This window comes from Strigops habroptila, chromosome 9 (genome assembly GCF_004027225.2).
Source record: "Strigops habroptila isolate Jane chromosome 9, bStrHab1.2.pri, whole genome shotgun sequence".
Classification (NCBI taxonomy): domain Eukaryota; kingdom Metazoa; phylum Chordata; class Aves; order Psittaciformes; family Psittacidae; genus Strigops; species Strigops habroptila.
Genome location: NC_044285.2, coordinates 26072400 through 26085688, shown reverse-complemented (window position 1 = coordinate 26085688; position 13289 = coordinate 26072400). Strand labels below are relative to the sequence as shown.

The 13289-nt window shown below is 39.8% G+C and overlaps 1 protein-coding gene and 1 long non-coding RNA gene across 7 annotated transcripts in view; one reads left to right on the top strand and one right to left on the bottom strand.

Moving 5' to 3' along the window:
* AMMECR1 (AMMECR nuclear protein 1) overlaps nt 1-13289 on the bottom strand; it is a 75484-nt gene that overhangs the window by 23403 nt on the left and 38792 nt on the right. The window lies entirely within an intron of this gene.
* The window catches only part of LOC115613204, a 66473-nt gene that overhangs the window by 15774 nt on the left and 37410 nt on the right, over nt 1-13289 (top strand). For all 3 annotated transcript variants that reach the window (XR_003993306.1, XR_003993308.1, XR_003993307.1), the window contains exons 2-4: nt 3818-3883; nt 11628-11757; nt 12352-12443. This is a non-coding gene — a long non-coding RNA (uncharacterized LOC115613204). The remainder of the gene's footprint in view (nt 1-3817; nt 3884-11627; nt 11758-12351; nt 12444-13289) is intronic.

Below are 13289 nucleotides of genomic sequence, written 5' to 3'. Positions count from 1 at the left end.
TTAAACATGACACAGGGGAATGGAGATGCAAGGGAAGCTGTCAAACACTGGGCATGATATAAGTAATACTCACTTTTATAGGAAGTGTAAATGAGGCAGAGACATGAAGTGACTCATGCAATTTAGGAGGCTTGCACAGTGAGTCAGTGACAGGATCGAGAATAGCATCCAAGATCCCCAACTCCTAAAAATCTACTTTTTGTGACAGCCTCTTTCACAATCTGCTCTGCCTACCATGTAGGAACATAGCTCCTGGAGGATTAATCAAAATAGGACTGATAAATATAGTCAAATTAATCCAATTTAGAACAATACATTTCCCTTTGCTTTCTCGGTTCACTCTGCTATAGTCAGTTTTCTCTTAACCGTTTTCTGAGACTGAACACAGCTAAACCACGCCACAGTGTTTTGGCATCTAAACAATTCTTCAAATATCAGTAGAGTTATGAGAAATAGGCCAAAGATCTCATTTTACAAGCTATTACTCTCCTGTGATAACCAGCACATCGGCGCTACTTTTAGATGGCAGGCAAAGGACTTGAATTCTATCTGCTTGGAATCCCCCTCGGCATTTAGCTCAGTAACCATAACCCTGAGATCTCTCTTCTTTTACAGAGAAAGATGTGCTTAGCAGAGTTACCTTAGAAAATGCATTTCACAAAGAGATAAACCTACGTTGATAAACTGAGCCCAAAGGGCCTAGATAGTGTTCTTCAGTGAACTCAAAACACCCCGAAATTAATGAGTGGCAAACTCACTGCATTTTAGATAACAGCAACGAGACGACAGCAACCAGAGACATTTGGTGCCAGGGTTTCGGAGGGGGAAAAGTCAATATCATTGACAAAAAAGGCCAATGTTCCTTCCATTGCTGGGTTAGTGATCAGTGAAGTTAGTGATCATTTTTACTTTTTCATTCAGTAAGTTAAATAGGAAGAAATTAAGGAACACTTCATCAGATCACCAGTATTTTCCTAATGAAAATCAGCTATCATAACTCAGTTTGGCAGAGACCAGAAAAAGCTAGCAGCTTCCAAGTCACGATGTGCAATCAATTTTGAAGCCAGAAAAGCAGGGCAGAATGTGCTCTTCTTCAGAAAGTGAAATTATTATGGGTAAAATTCTCCCAGCTTTCAGCATAAGAGATCAGAGCCTCATGCAACCCACACGACAGCATTCCAACCACTTTCATTTATGACCAGCAGAGTTTTGCCAAATTAAATGAAGATTTCAAGGAGTGATTTACCTGATCAAATCACTTGAATGCAAGGAAAAAGAAATGTATTTATATGGACTCTTTTTTTTCGGTCATACTGGAAAAATTTCCAGGAAACAAAACAACTGTGACTGACGTGTTTTTCCTGAACCCTCCCTTACATTTGGGAGACAGAAAGGGAAAGAACAACATTTATGCTTCCTGCACATCACGTTGCTAAGTGGCAGTCACCGGGTAAAAAAAGAAATACACACTTGTTGTGTGGCACAGAAATACTTCTCTGCAATTCCTGGCCTGTTTTATTAGCAGGGTGCAGCAGGTAATGCAACAAGGTTTCAAGTGGCAGGAATCAAATATTGATCTGGTATTTTGGCTCTTCAATCAATTAGTTTTTTAATGCCACAAAACTGAAGCATGTCAGAAAGTCTCTCCCAGCCTGTGTCTGGATTCAGACATGTAGCTTAACAGGAAGAAACACTGACACTCTGTTTTAGATAGTTATTTTAGCTGTGAAAATAATACCATTCCTCTAAAAGACAACCCAAAGCATGTACATAAATTAAGATAGAGTAGATTTAGATGAGCTCTTAGGCAGAAGCTCTTCCCTGTGAGGGTGCTGAGGCGCTGGCACAGGGTGCCCAGAGAAGCTGCGGCTGCCCCATCCCTGGCAGTGTTCAAGGCCAGGTTGGACACAGCGGCTTGGAGCAACCTGCTCTAGTGGAAGGTGCCCCTGCCCATGGCAGGGGGTCGGGACTGCATGAGCTTTGAGATCCCTTCCAACCCAAACCAGTCCGGGATTCTATGACTGAAGAATCCTAGAATCATCATCCTGAAGAATCATCAGAACAAGCGACCTCCATTCATTGACTACATAAGACAAAAGTCTATTTTAGGCAACCAGAGGTGCCTGCAGAAAGCTGGCTACGCATCCTCCAAAATGCCTTATCACTCTAGTGAGTATGTAAACTCTTAACTGGCTACTATCAGCCAGGCTGCAGTTTCAGGACACTGTGCACTAAGCCAGCAAACACATCTGGTGGGTTTGAATTTACCAAGAGTCATTCAGCTTCCTTTATTTTTAAACAACTGTGCAGGAGTGGGTATCATCAGAGTTCTTGCAGATGGCTTACAATGCTAGAGAGGACATTAATATGATACACTGATTAAAAAACCACTTAATATCTATTAAGACCCAGAAACAACACAACAAAAAGTTTACAGTGTTCCATTTCAAACATTTTCTCAAGAGAACACTTTGATTTGTTCACAATATTCTGAAGGACAAACCAACATACTGTGTTTTTATTACTGGTTTCAAACTGCTGAGTGACAAGGAAGAACAGAAGCTCTGGGTAAAAGAATCATCATCTACCAAAGAGAGAGAAACCATTATTTGCTCACTTCACCAGTTTCCTGAGTTCCTCTCCCCGTCAGCTAACAGTGGCAACAGGGACAAGAGCAACTACAGCTCAAAGCTCTTAAATTCAGATGTCAAAAGATGTCAAAACTTCATCTTTAGGGACTTTGCTAAAGTCAAGACACCTTAACTTCTTGGTTAGTAGAATTATTCATCTAAGTCTAAAACATGCTTAAAATAAAATCAAAGGCAAGGTTCTAAATCAATGCTGCAGCTTCCTGCAGCACAAGGAGGGGGGGTAATTCCCACCTTCCCTCAAGGAATGCCATCAGTGCTGAATTCTGGGAGATGCACCCAGCTGTGGGGTCTGTTAACACTAGTGCTGTGCAAACCATATCGAAAGGGTTCATGGTTTGGAACAATGCAGAAGTGGCTGTTGCTGGTGATAACAGAACCCAGCAAAGCCTTTTACAATCCCCACTCCGCGGGACAACTGTCCAGAAGAATGCTGAAAAAAATAACTGTAGCACAGGTAAAGTTAACAAACACTGTGTTAAAAATGGTATTTATGGCTGCAAAAGAGAGATGTGTATCACTGCTTCATCACTGAACTGGGAATTCTGGAGAGATACAGTTATAAAAATTTTAACTGAAATATTAAGTCAAATACATGAAGGGGATAAACAAAATTCAGATATTTTGTCTGGAGTACTCCTGAAGCCTGAACAGAGACAATGAGGATACGCTGCCTTCAGCTGTTTCCCCATCATTCCTATTGCAGTTGTCCATGAAGGGTATTTTTCACCCTGTTTCTTGTATGAACTCAGTGATTTTGCATCCGTGCAAATCAATCGAGTTCCATTCCATAGCAGGCAATAAACAGGCACTAAGGCATCACAGCAGGTAGGCAAAGGGCTATGGAAATGCTTAAAAAATGTCTTTAATACATGGTGAGTTTGACACTGACTGCAGTCACAAGTGGAAACTTACTGAACGGCTTCAGTTAGATTCTTAGCAGTATGTTTGTGTTTGCATGGATGCATTGTGCCACCCATACACACAATTAAAAGCAAACCATACTGGTGTTGCTGATAAGGCTCTGGGACCTTGTTGTTTTTCCCCAATCAAGTTCACCAGTTGTTTAAATCAACAAAAGAGCTATTTAAAGGGTATTTCATGGGGTACTTAAAAGTTTCCAGAAAAATCCTTATTTTAACCTTCCTTTCTTACTCTATCTTGCACAGATTAACTCCACAGCACATATGAAGTGACTAATGTGGTCTGGGATGCTTCTCAGTGGACCTGCAAATGTGAGTACCTGTTAAGACATGGAGCTAACTGCATAATGGCCACTGTCTGAAACTCCTGGCGGCTGAACTACTGCTGGGCCTTCAGCTGGGTCTGTCAGCCTTACATACACACAGATGAAAATGATCCAACTCCTCACACACCATCACAAAACTTCTCCTATGAAAAGAAAGCTCATAACCATGAAGCTGTAAAAGTTAAGGCTGCCGCAGATTTAAACAGAGCTTTTTAGCAGAAAAAAAATCCCCCAACAAAGATGTTTTTCCTACTGCTCTGACAGTTACCCAGAGAAATATTCCATCACACTCTGAATTCTTCCAAATAAACCCAGCTCATCATTATGCCACAGTCATGTTACGCTGTGTGGACATAATGCCTGAAAATTCATTTCTCTTACTTACTGCTATAATGTAGCAAGGAAACAATGAAGGCTTGCATCCAGAAGTCCTTAAAGTTTAGGAGAATTTTTGTATGTGCTGTTATGGCCTCCGAGTGGAAAAGTATGATCCAAAAGTCACAGCTCCTGCATTTTGCTCCCATCAGAAAACATAATTCAGCTAGAACTAAAAATCCACAAAGTAATATTGTAGGTTCCTGATTACATTAGTAAGAGTCAAGTTTCTATGGTTTCAACTTCCTTGATGTTTCCTGAAGCCACAAATCTTAGACTATATTGGTTTTGTGGTTCTGAAGGGCTTAATTTTCTCCTTGAATGTGAAGGAAGAGCAAACAAGTTAAAGACTCTGCATTTTTCTAATACAGTTTTAATCCTGCAGGGCGTGGGGGGATCATTTTGCATTACTATACAATATGCCCTATTACACTGAAGAAAAAATAAATCTTAAATTAACCTAACTTTAAGATGTAGCAGAGCTTCAGCGATAGTTTAGAGGTATGCCTTCACAGAGGAATGCTAAATCCAAAGTCTTCACATGACAGGTCAGGAAGTGAGAAGTACAGCTCATAACAAATTCCAACACAAAGCATGCAATTAGTGCATTGGTCCAGGTGTAGCAGAACCCTGTACCTGCTATATTCATGTCCCACACACTCTATACTTCTAGCATGGAACAAAATCCATTTGGAATACCCATGCTCACAGTTGTCTGTACTGTGAATTGCTCAGCATGGACATCAAATGGTACTTTCTGACTACAGGGGAACACAAGGCGAAGCAGCTGTATGCAGTCGTTTCTTCGTAGGTGGCAGCTTCTTTTCTGCCTTTTTCCATCTTGTCCCTCGCGCCTCCCTGCATCTATCATCATGCTGGGATAAAGGAGGACAATGGAATTCAAAAGGTGTGACAATTTTTATGTCATACTCATGCAGACGTTCAGGAAGCTGCAAGGTGTCAATTGCCATGGAAATGTGCTGGTTTGCTACAGAAAAAGCAGATTCACAGCACCTAAAACAATCTCACAGCGTAACACAGTACGCTAGGCACACTCATTCCAGATGCTTACTGAAAAACTGGATGACAAAAGTGACCAGGGTTTGGTGTGTAGGTTTTTGTTTGGTGAACACATGATAACAGACTAGTCAGAAAACTCTAAGTGAGCTCCAACTGGACTAAATTATAATGTCAGGAAAAGGCTCTCCAGCAGATGGCAAAGTTTAGATAATTAACACAAATGAACTGCTCAATTACATTTGGAAGTGTACAGCTTGAGCAACACTAACCACTCAGATCCCTGGGAGCCTGAAAAGAAGTCTCTAGAACTCAACATTCCAGCAAGTCTATCAATATTGACCTAAGATCACCACTGCACCCCAAAACAGATACTGAAGTCAAGACAAAAATCTTTAAGGCCACTTTATTGCTGAACTCAACCCTCATTTAATCAATCCACAAACTATTACTCCCCTCTAAACATGCATTCAAGTCATCATTTCTAAAAAAAAAAATAAAAAATCATAAAAAAGAACAACTTACCATGAAATATTTTTCATTCTTTATGAACTTTAAAAAATAAAGCCTCATCTTAAGCCCATATAGAAAAATACATTCCTAAATATCTCAGCAATGCAATGACACATAAATACATGAATTTAACTTGAACATTTACATGTTCAATCTCCTGCAGCTAGTAAAAAGGAGTTATTTTTATTGGACTGTTGAAAGTCTGGAACAAAAGAGGGCTTCATTTTCTCAGTATTTCTTTTGTTACCGGAAATTCTATGAACTTTATTTTTATATAAAAATACAATGTACTTGTATTTTTATTAGCTGTCAATATGATTCACTTGAAAAACAACCAAGACAGTAAATGCTGGGGATGGAATTTTACAGTCAAGCTCAGTTTTGATATCGTTTGTCACAAATACAGAGACTATGTTTTGTGATCAGGACTTTGAAACCACAGTGATGGACAAATCAAATATATATAATCAGGTTAAGAGTAAGGAAAGCAAAAGGTGGGGCAGAATGTGCAGTAACTGACTTGAGAAGGAAAAAAGATCATGAGGTGTTGCATTAAATGTTTCATAGAAGAAGATTAAGACAATAAAATACTCTGAAATAGGAAGGTATTGATGAATATAGTCTGATAAATTAAATCAAAGGTGACACAACCCAGTCTTGAAATTCTTGAACAAGGATGTGGGTTGTGAATAACCCAAAGTCCACACTATCTTACAGACTGGAATATGACCACTCATAACACAGAGCACTGAATAATATCCTGGCTTGTTTCCCAAGATATGTGTTTCAGCAATATCACAACTCAGCCTGGATGATGTTTAAACCAGCTGGTTTGTCTCTAAGTGCAATCTCTTACACATACTGCGAGTACATCTGCAGAGATACAAATCTGAGCGCTGTCAGCGTAAAGAGCCTGTGGCATCTTACTAATTCCCAGTGTCTTTATAAATATAGTTAAAAAGGCACAGGATGAATCCCTTGCGGCACGTCATACATAACAAGGCCTCAGGGAAAGAAAGAGCCACTCCTTGTTTCATGAGAACTTTGATTTCTGGGCACTTACTCCTGTTATCATGAAGCCATCCCAGAACGCAGACATGAGAATTGCTGCATCATGACAAAACTTAATTCCTTGTTAAAGGCAACAAACAAGGCTTCCCAACACTTTTTTCTGTTCATTTTGTGTAGGTTTTTACTTCATGCATTTATCTCACTAACAGATTAAGCCATGATTGTTCCATAGCTCTATAAATGACCAGTTAAAAAAACAGAGCATGCTTTAGGTATATAAACACATTCTATAAAGCTGGAAACTTTGCTTCCTGCATTTCCTTCCCTTGATCTTGTTACACACACACGTAAGTTGTCTGTAAGCTACCTTCTCATTCTCCTTTTAGCAGCTCTGCCACTTCTTTCTCTCTCCATTTCATCTCTTTATTACTTCTAGATCTCTGTCACAATTCTGTCTACTTGGGATGACACATTCAGTGCCACCTGCAACTTACTCAGCATACAGAAGGGACTGGATGGGGCATTCACAAGTCACTGTATCTAAGGTCAAGATGCCCAAGGAACAGAACTGTTGCAAGCTCATCTAACCAGTAATTCAGTTCCAAGTCTGCTAGCTGGTACTCTGTGCATGCTTTCCACTCCAGACCAGGTTTTGAGTGGCAAATAAAACCAGCTGAAGTGGAATAAAAAGGATTTCTGAAACGAAGAAGAGACAAAAAGTTCAGGTTTGTCCTATAGCCTCAAAACCTACAACTCCAGCATTCACAGACTGCATTTAACTCCACAGCATCACATACATTCGAAAATTCTGCTCAGCTACAGAGCAGAGATTGTTATAAACCATGGAAGTATAAACATGAATGTTTGACTGAGATTAACAGAAATGTGACATTTGTGCTGACTAATATTTTACATCGTATCTTCTTAGAGAAACTACAGGCTTTGAAGCAAATGGCAAAACTCCTTTCCCTTTGAAGGCAGGAGGAGTTTTGCCATTACTGCAGTAAAGCCTAATCCAGCAAACGCCTATCACTTCTGTTCCTGTCTTAACTTCACTTTCAACTACCACTAAGATCTTACGTTGCTATGTAATGTGGTATGTTGAATGGAGGGAATTACACCAAGAGCAACTGAAGCCTAATTATTCAATGTTAAATGAGGATACAGTGTGGACACACACCAAAAAATGGTCTATCCGTAATTATATCCATTAGAGCTATAATTCAACACATCTAAAGTGTTTCATATTTAAATGGAAATAGGTTACATCACCTTTCTAGAAGCAACTCAGAAATGTTTCACCTCCTGAATGTCAGGAACACTTTAGTCAAACAGACTTTTGTGAAATGGTATGTAACAGCTCTTGGAAACCTACATTTTTTGAGGAGGAAAAAACCCAGCAATTTAGACTTCCACAAACCTGACGAGGGTTTTCTGAGCAAGGAAACAGAAAGTCACCCTTTCAGCAATTGAAAAAGCAGAACACACAAAGAAGGGGTTGCCCTGCCGAATGAGGCTGCATGCAGCGCAGAGGTCTTCACAGACAAAGCACAGCTGCTGCTCTTTGCAATGAGGGATTAGCAGTCTAGGTCAAAGGAAAAAAAGCCTCTCTGTAGCTAAGTGAGCAAACTGCAGAATGCATCCTCAGCACAGAGGAGAAAGGGCCATCGAACCAGCTTGCAAACTGTGCAGAAGCTTCTGGGAACAGAAACAACACCAGCATCAGCTTCTTGACAGAACACGTACAAATATTGCTGGTGAGCAGCAGTGATGCTCTGCTGGAGGACTGAGGTTGCAGCGACCTTTCAGTTATTTTTAAACTGCATTTCTTTCCCCTTTCCCTTCTTTGTGTTACTGCATTAACAAGCACTTTTCCTTCATGGCAAAACCAACATGCTGTCTGTGGGGCTTTAACAATCGCATCTGGTAGGAACTGGCTTAGAGATAACAGAAGCAGCTCTTGTAATTGTCTCTCGTAGGGACCAAAGCCGTTAAAAACACACATATGCACTCACAACTTTTTAATACATTCAAATCTCTTTCAACCTTCATATAGTTGAGTCAGATTGTATTTTGAATAAAACACTGAAAACGTTACTGGCAATTAGGCTGGTATCTAAAATGGTGAATTAATTGCATGTCACAGGGAGCTTGGGACCTGCTTCAGTTTGTGGTATTACTTGAACTAGAAGTATCAGAAAGTTATACTGTTCAAAAAACCAAGAGCTTTTCTTCTTTTCCCCTGTCAAATTAAACCAAATAAAAACTAAGTAAGATCTACTCAACTGGAAAGTATCAGTACAAATAAAAAGGTGTAACATTATTCACTTCTGCAAAGTCACATTTCCTTGCTGGCCAAAGTTTGCTCTACCTGATTTCACACCCTGACTTACACAGCTGTTAGTAATTGCCATTATCACAAAGGCCCTTTTCAATGAAGCTGGGGTTGCAGCTTCTGACAGATGGGGAAGTTCTCAGGAGCTGTGCTCAGGCACATCTTAACATCTGTACAAGTTCCCGAAATCCTTGCGGGAGTTATTTACATACTATACTCCTCCAGCTGAGAGACTGCTCCTGACTATTCACCCTCTATTACAAGTAATCTGCACTAAGGAAAATACCAGTATACCATTGCACTGGTATTATTAGCAAACCTAAATTTAAGCATGTGAGCTGACAGATTTTGTAGCCTGCATGTTTAAAACACAGGCACGTGTCACCATTCCCACCCCCCCAATATCATCACTTTAAGAACTGTTATTAGTCCTACTGAAGCTGCTGTCATGGCCATAAGAAGTTATTCTCCATTATGGTCAAAAAGCTATTCTCTATGTGTTATTTAGGGAAGTTTTAATTAAAAGTTTTGAAACATACAAGGAGGAATCTGTGAGGTTAGAAATGGGTTTTGGATCTACATCAAGTATTTCTAAGGGAACTCTTCATTTACATACTTCCACAGCATTAGAAGCTTTGTAAACTGTATAAATACAGTCATTTACATAGCTAAGAAATTAAGGACATTAAATCTCTGTTTCACAAATAAAGGCTATCACCAATACACGCTTGTATGGAGTGTACGTAGCACTCCATCCACTTTTATGGAGTACAGGTGAATTTGAAAAGTGCATCAACAAATCAAAGGGAACAGACAGAGATGGAGTACTTTTAAACCTGATGTATCGTAAAATCATGTTAAAAAGAAGTTAACTGTTATTTTCAGGTAAATATCTATTCCTTCCTTCCTACTATGCATCAAATGAATAGTAAAGCTTCAGTCATTTGTAAGTGACGAAATTCAGGACAGCTCAGCTTTCCCCCGAGATCACATGCTCACAAATACATACATGACATAAGCTGAAAGAGTGCAGAGAGCTGGGGCCTGCAGGACTTCTGGACTAGCTCAGACTTTAAGGGGTGTTAAGGCTTAGAGCTCTTCAGACGTTCTTCAGCACTTTATATGGCTGCTTATGTCCCACCAGAGGTGGATACACTATTTCTTCTTCCAAGAGCTCTTCTACCATTTCAATTGTACAGTTCTGCAAAGGACACAACTTCTCTCCTTGTGTCAACAGGAATGATTTCTATAAACAAGTATCTATTTAAAAATAGCAGCAAATTCTGCTACAGTTCACAAGAGCCTTTTAATTCTCATTACTCTGGTCTATGGAAAGTGGTAAATTCCATTTCAAAAGTTTCAACATCTTGTGTTACAGTGAACAGAGATAAGGAGGGCTCTTGGAGCCTCGTCCCCCACACCCAGCTCATGCTATTTCTTCTTTATACTTCTTAAAAGGAAGCATCAGAAAACACCTAAATGGAGGAGGTGCTGACAGACTGCAAACTTTAATTGAGACTCCTTTCCCACAGTGCCTCCCACACAAAGCTGCAGAGTTTAAAGATTTTAACAGCTTACAAGCATAAGAGACAATTCTTTTTCCTTTGACCTCACTTAATCCCTGCTGACTTGTACTAAACCAGCAGATTTCACCAAAAATTAGCTCCTCGAGCTAAACAAAGCCTTTAAGTTTATTTCTGCTGGGCGAGGTATGTGATGTACCACTGCTGCACCTCCATTTCCAGTGTCTTAGGAAGTGAGAGACAAACTATGTTAACATCCTTCTCATACTCAGCACACACAAGCACTGGCCACTATGTGCAGTGGGAGGTTTTCTCCACTACTCCCACCCACCTCAGCACTAAAGTTGTGCGGAAAAATCCTTTACTCTATATTAAAAATAAACACCTACTGCTAAGCTGAGACCAGCCAGAGAGAAGCTTGCTCAGAAGCAGGTAACTTCTATGCCAACTTCTTCCACTCTGTCCTAGCTAAGAGTTTCCAAACACACAAAACCTTTCTCTAAAAGACAAGTGCTCCGAGACACACTTCATGTACGCTGCTCTGCTGCGGGAGAACACAGTCCTGTCTTGTACTCTCAGCACTGGCCTGTAACCCAGGATGTCGTTGTAGCGCTTAAGGAATCCACAAGTCACCAAAAGTCTCAAATGAAAGCAAATTCCATTCTACAAGGGTTTTAAGCAATGTTTTGTAGATGTTCCCCTCTAACAGTATCATACAAAACAACGAAAAAGTTGACTAAAACCACAGAGTATCAACAACTATCCATACAAATAATGGAAAAGTAAGAGTTATGACAACGAAGGGCTTTGCTAGGAAAACCAGGGCAACCAGTTCCCCCAACTCCACCCTCCCTCCCAAACACTTATGGCAAGTAATATTCAAAGACAGAAACAAATCTGACTTTCAACCCAACTAGTGTTTCAACTCCACTAGAGCTCTGCCTTTGAACTTACAGGGCGTGCACCGTTTTCTCAGCATAATAGAAGGAGACTCTGTGGGAAGAGCATGAAATGCAAGAGCATCGTGGGAAAGACCAGAGTCACAAATGACATGGCTCCTCCCAGAAACCCATCTGGAAAGTCTGAGTAAGTGCTGGATGTCCCCAGTTACTCATTTGCATTTAATCACATTTCAGGAATATCTGATTTATTCAAAATGCCACAAATTACATCAACTAATGCAAGTTACGTTGCTTGATGGTAGCTTTTTCAAAGCATGCATTTTGTGAGCAGCATATCTGTGAAGTTCCCAACTCTTAATGCATGTTTTTAAAAACACATTGATGAAATTAGTATTTTTATCAATTCCTTTATTTACACCAAATTCTACTGAGACCTGAGACTTATGACAGTCTCAGCAAAACCCCCTCCAACCCTCACTGAGCCACTTTATATAGATATAGCAATTTTGTAATCATTTTGAATTCCAGAATTCCATTTTCCTCGATTTCTGGTTCCCTTTCATAAACAGGCAATTCACAGAGTAAGTTTATGCATCCCCTCACATCGAAGAATTCGTATTCTCTAATTCAATTTTCCCAGCAAAACCATAAAATGGTTCTTAATATTTGATAACCCTGGATCTATTTTAAAGGCTTCGTCATGTGCCCCTCCTTTCATAAAGATAATAATCTAAGGACTGTGCTTCCATCTGTAGTGTTTTCCTTTGCTTTCTTTCAGGAAGTGTTGCTAAGGAAACAGGCATCACCTACCGTTAGGTCCACGGGTCTAGCAATGCTTTTCTCAGGAAAAATAGAACAACTACAAAACAGGTAATTAACTGGTTTTAATAAGAAAAAGAAAACATGAAGGCAGAATTACTGCATCCCCAACACACATAATCTGCAAGAACCACATACTCACTAGGGCATGCTCCTGCTCCCTCCTAAACAACATGGTTTCATTTTGATTTCATAATGAACTAAGGAGAAGCATTTAACCCATCCTTAAAGCAGAAGTTTGGATTTTCCTCCACTTCTAGAGCCAGTCTGGTGCGTAGCTCTGCCCTTTGAGAAAAGCCAGTAGCCAGTTCTGCTGAGCAGCAGTTCCCTGCGTGCACAAAATCATTACAGACCTACTTACTGAATCGACTCATGCAGAGTAACTGAGCCTGGCTCAATAAAATCACATTTGTATATTTCATTTAGAGTTTCTGGTACTGTGAGTTTACATCACAATCCCTTTTACTACTAAACAATTATATTCCACTGGAACAGATTGGAGGATTTAGCCAAATTAAAGTGATGCTATTTGTTAAATTGATGTCTGCAATAGTTCAGGAACAAGCTTTTTTCAGCTTAGATGAAATTTAGAACAGTTCCAAGTTTCAGTGAAGTCTCATCTCTGTACAGATGTCATGGCAGGCAAAACACATGAGCCTCTACAAAATACCTGTATGTCAGAGTAATTTTGCCCTGATTTCATTAAAGGTAATCAGTCATCAGTTGAAAATTAAGGTGCTAATACCTGAATTTTATATTTTACCAGGAGCATTCGGGAAAACAAAAGGGGGTCTAAGATTATTAACACCACCTCTGGAGGTCACCACCATAAATACATATATATCTATATGTAGATACTGTCTACATATGGTGAGTCCAGGCTGTCAAGAGGTGACA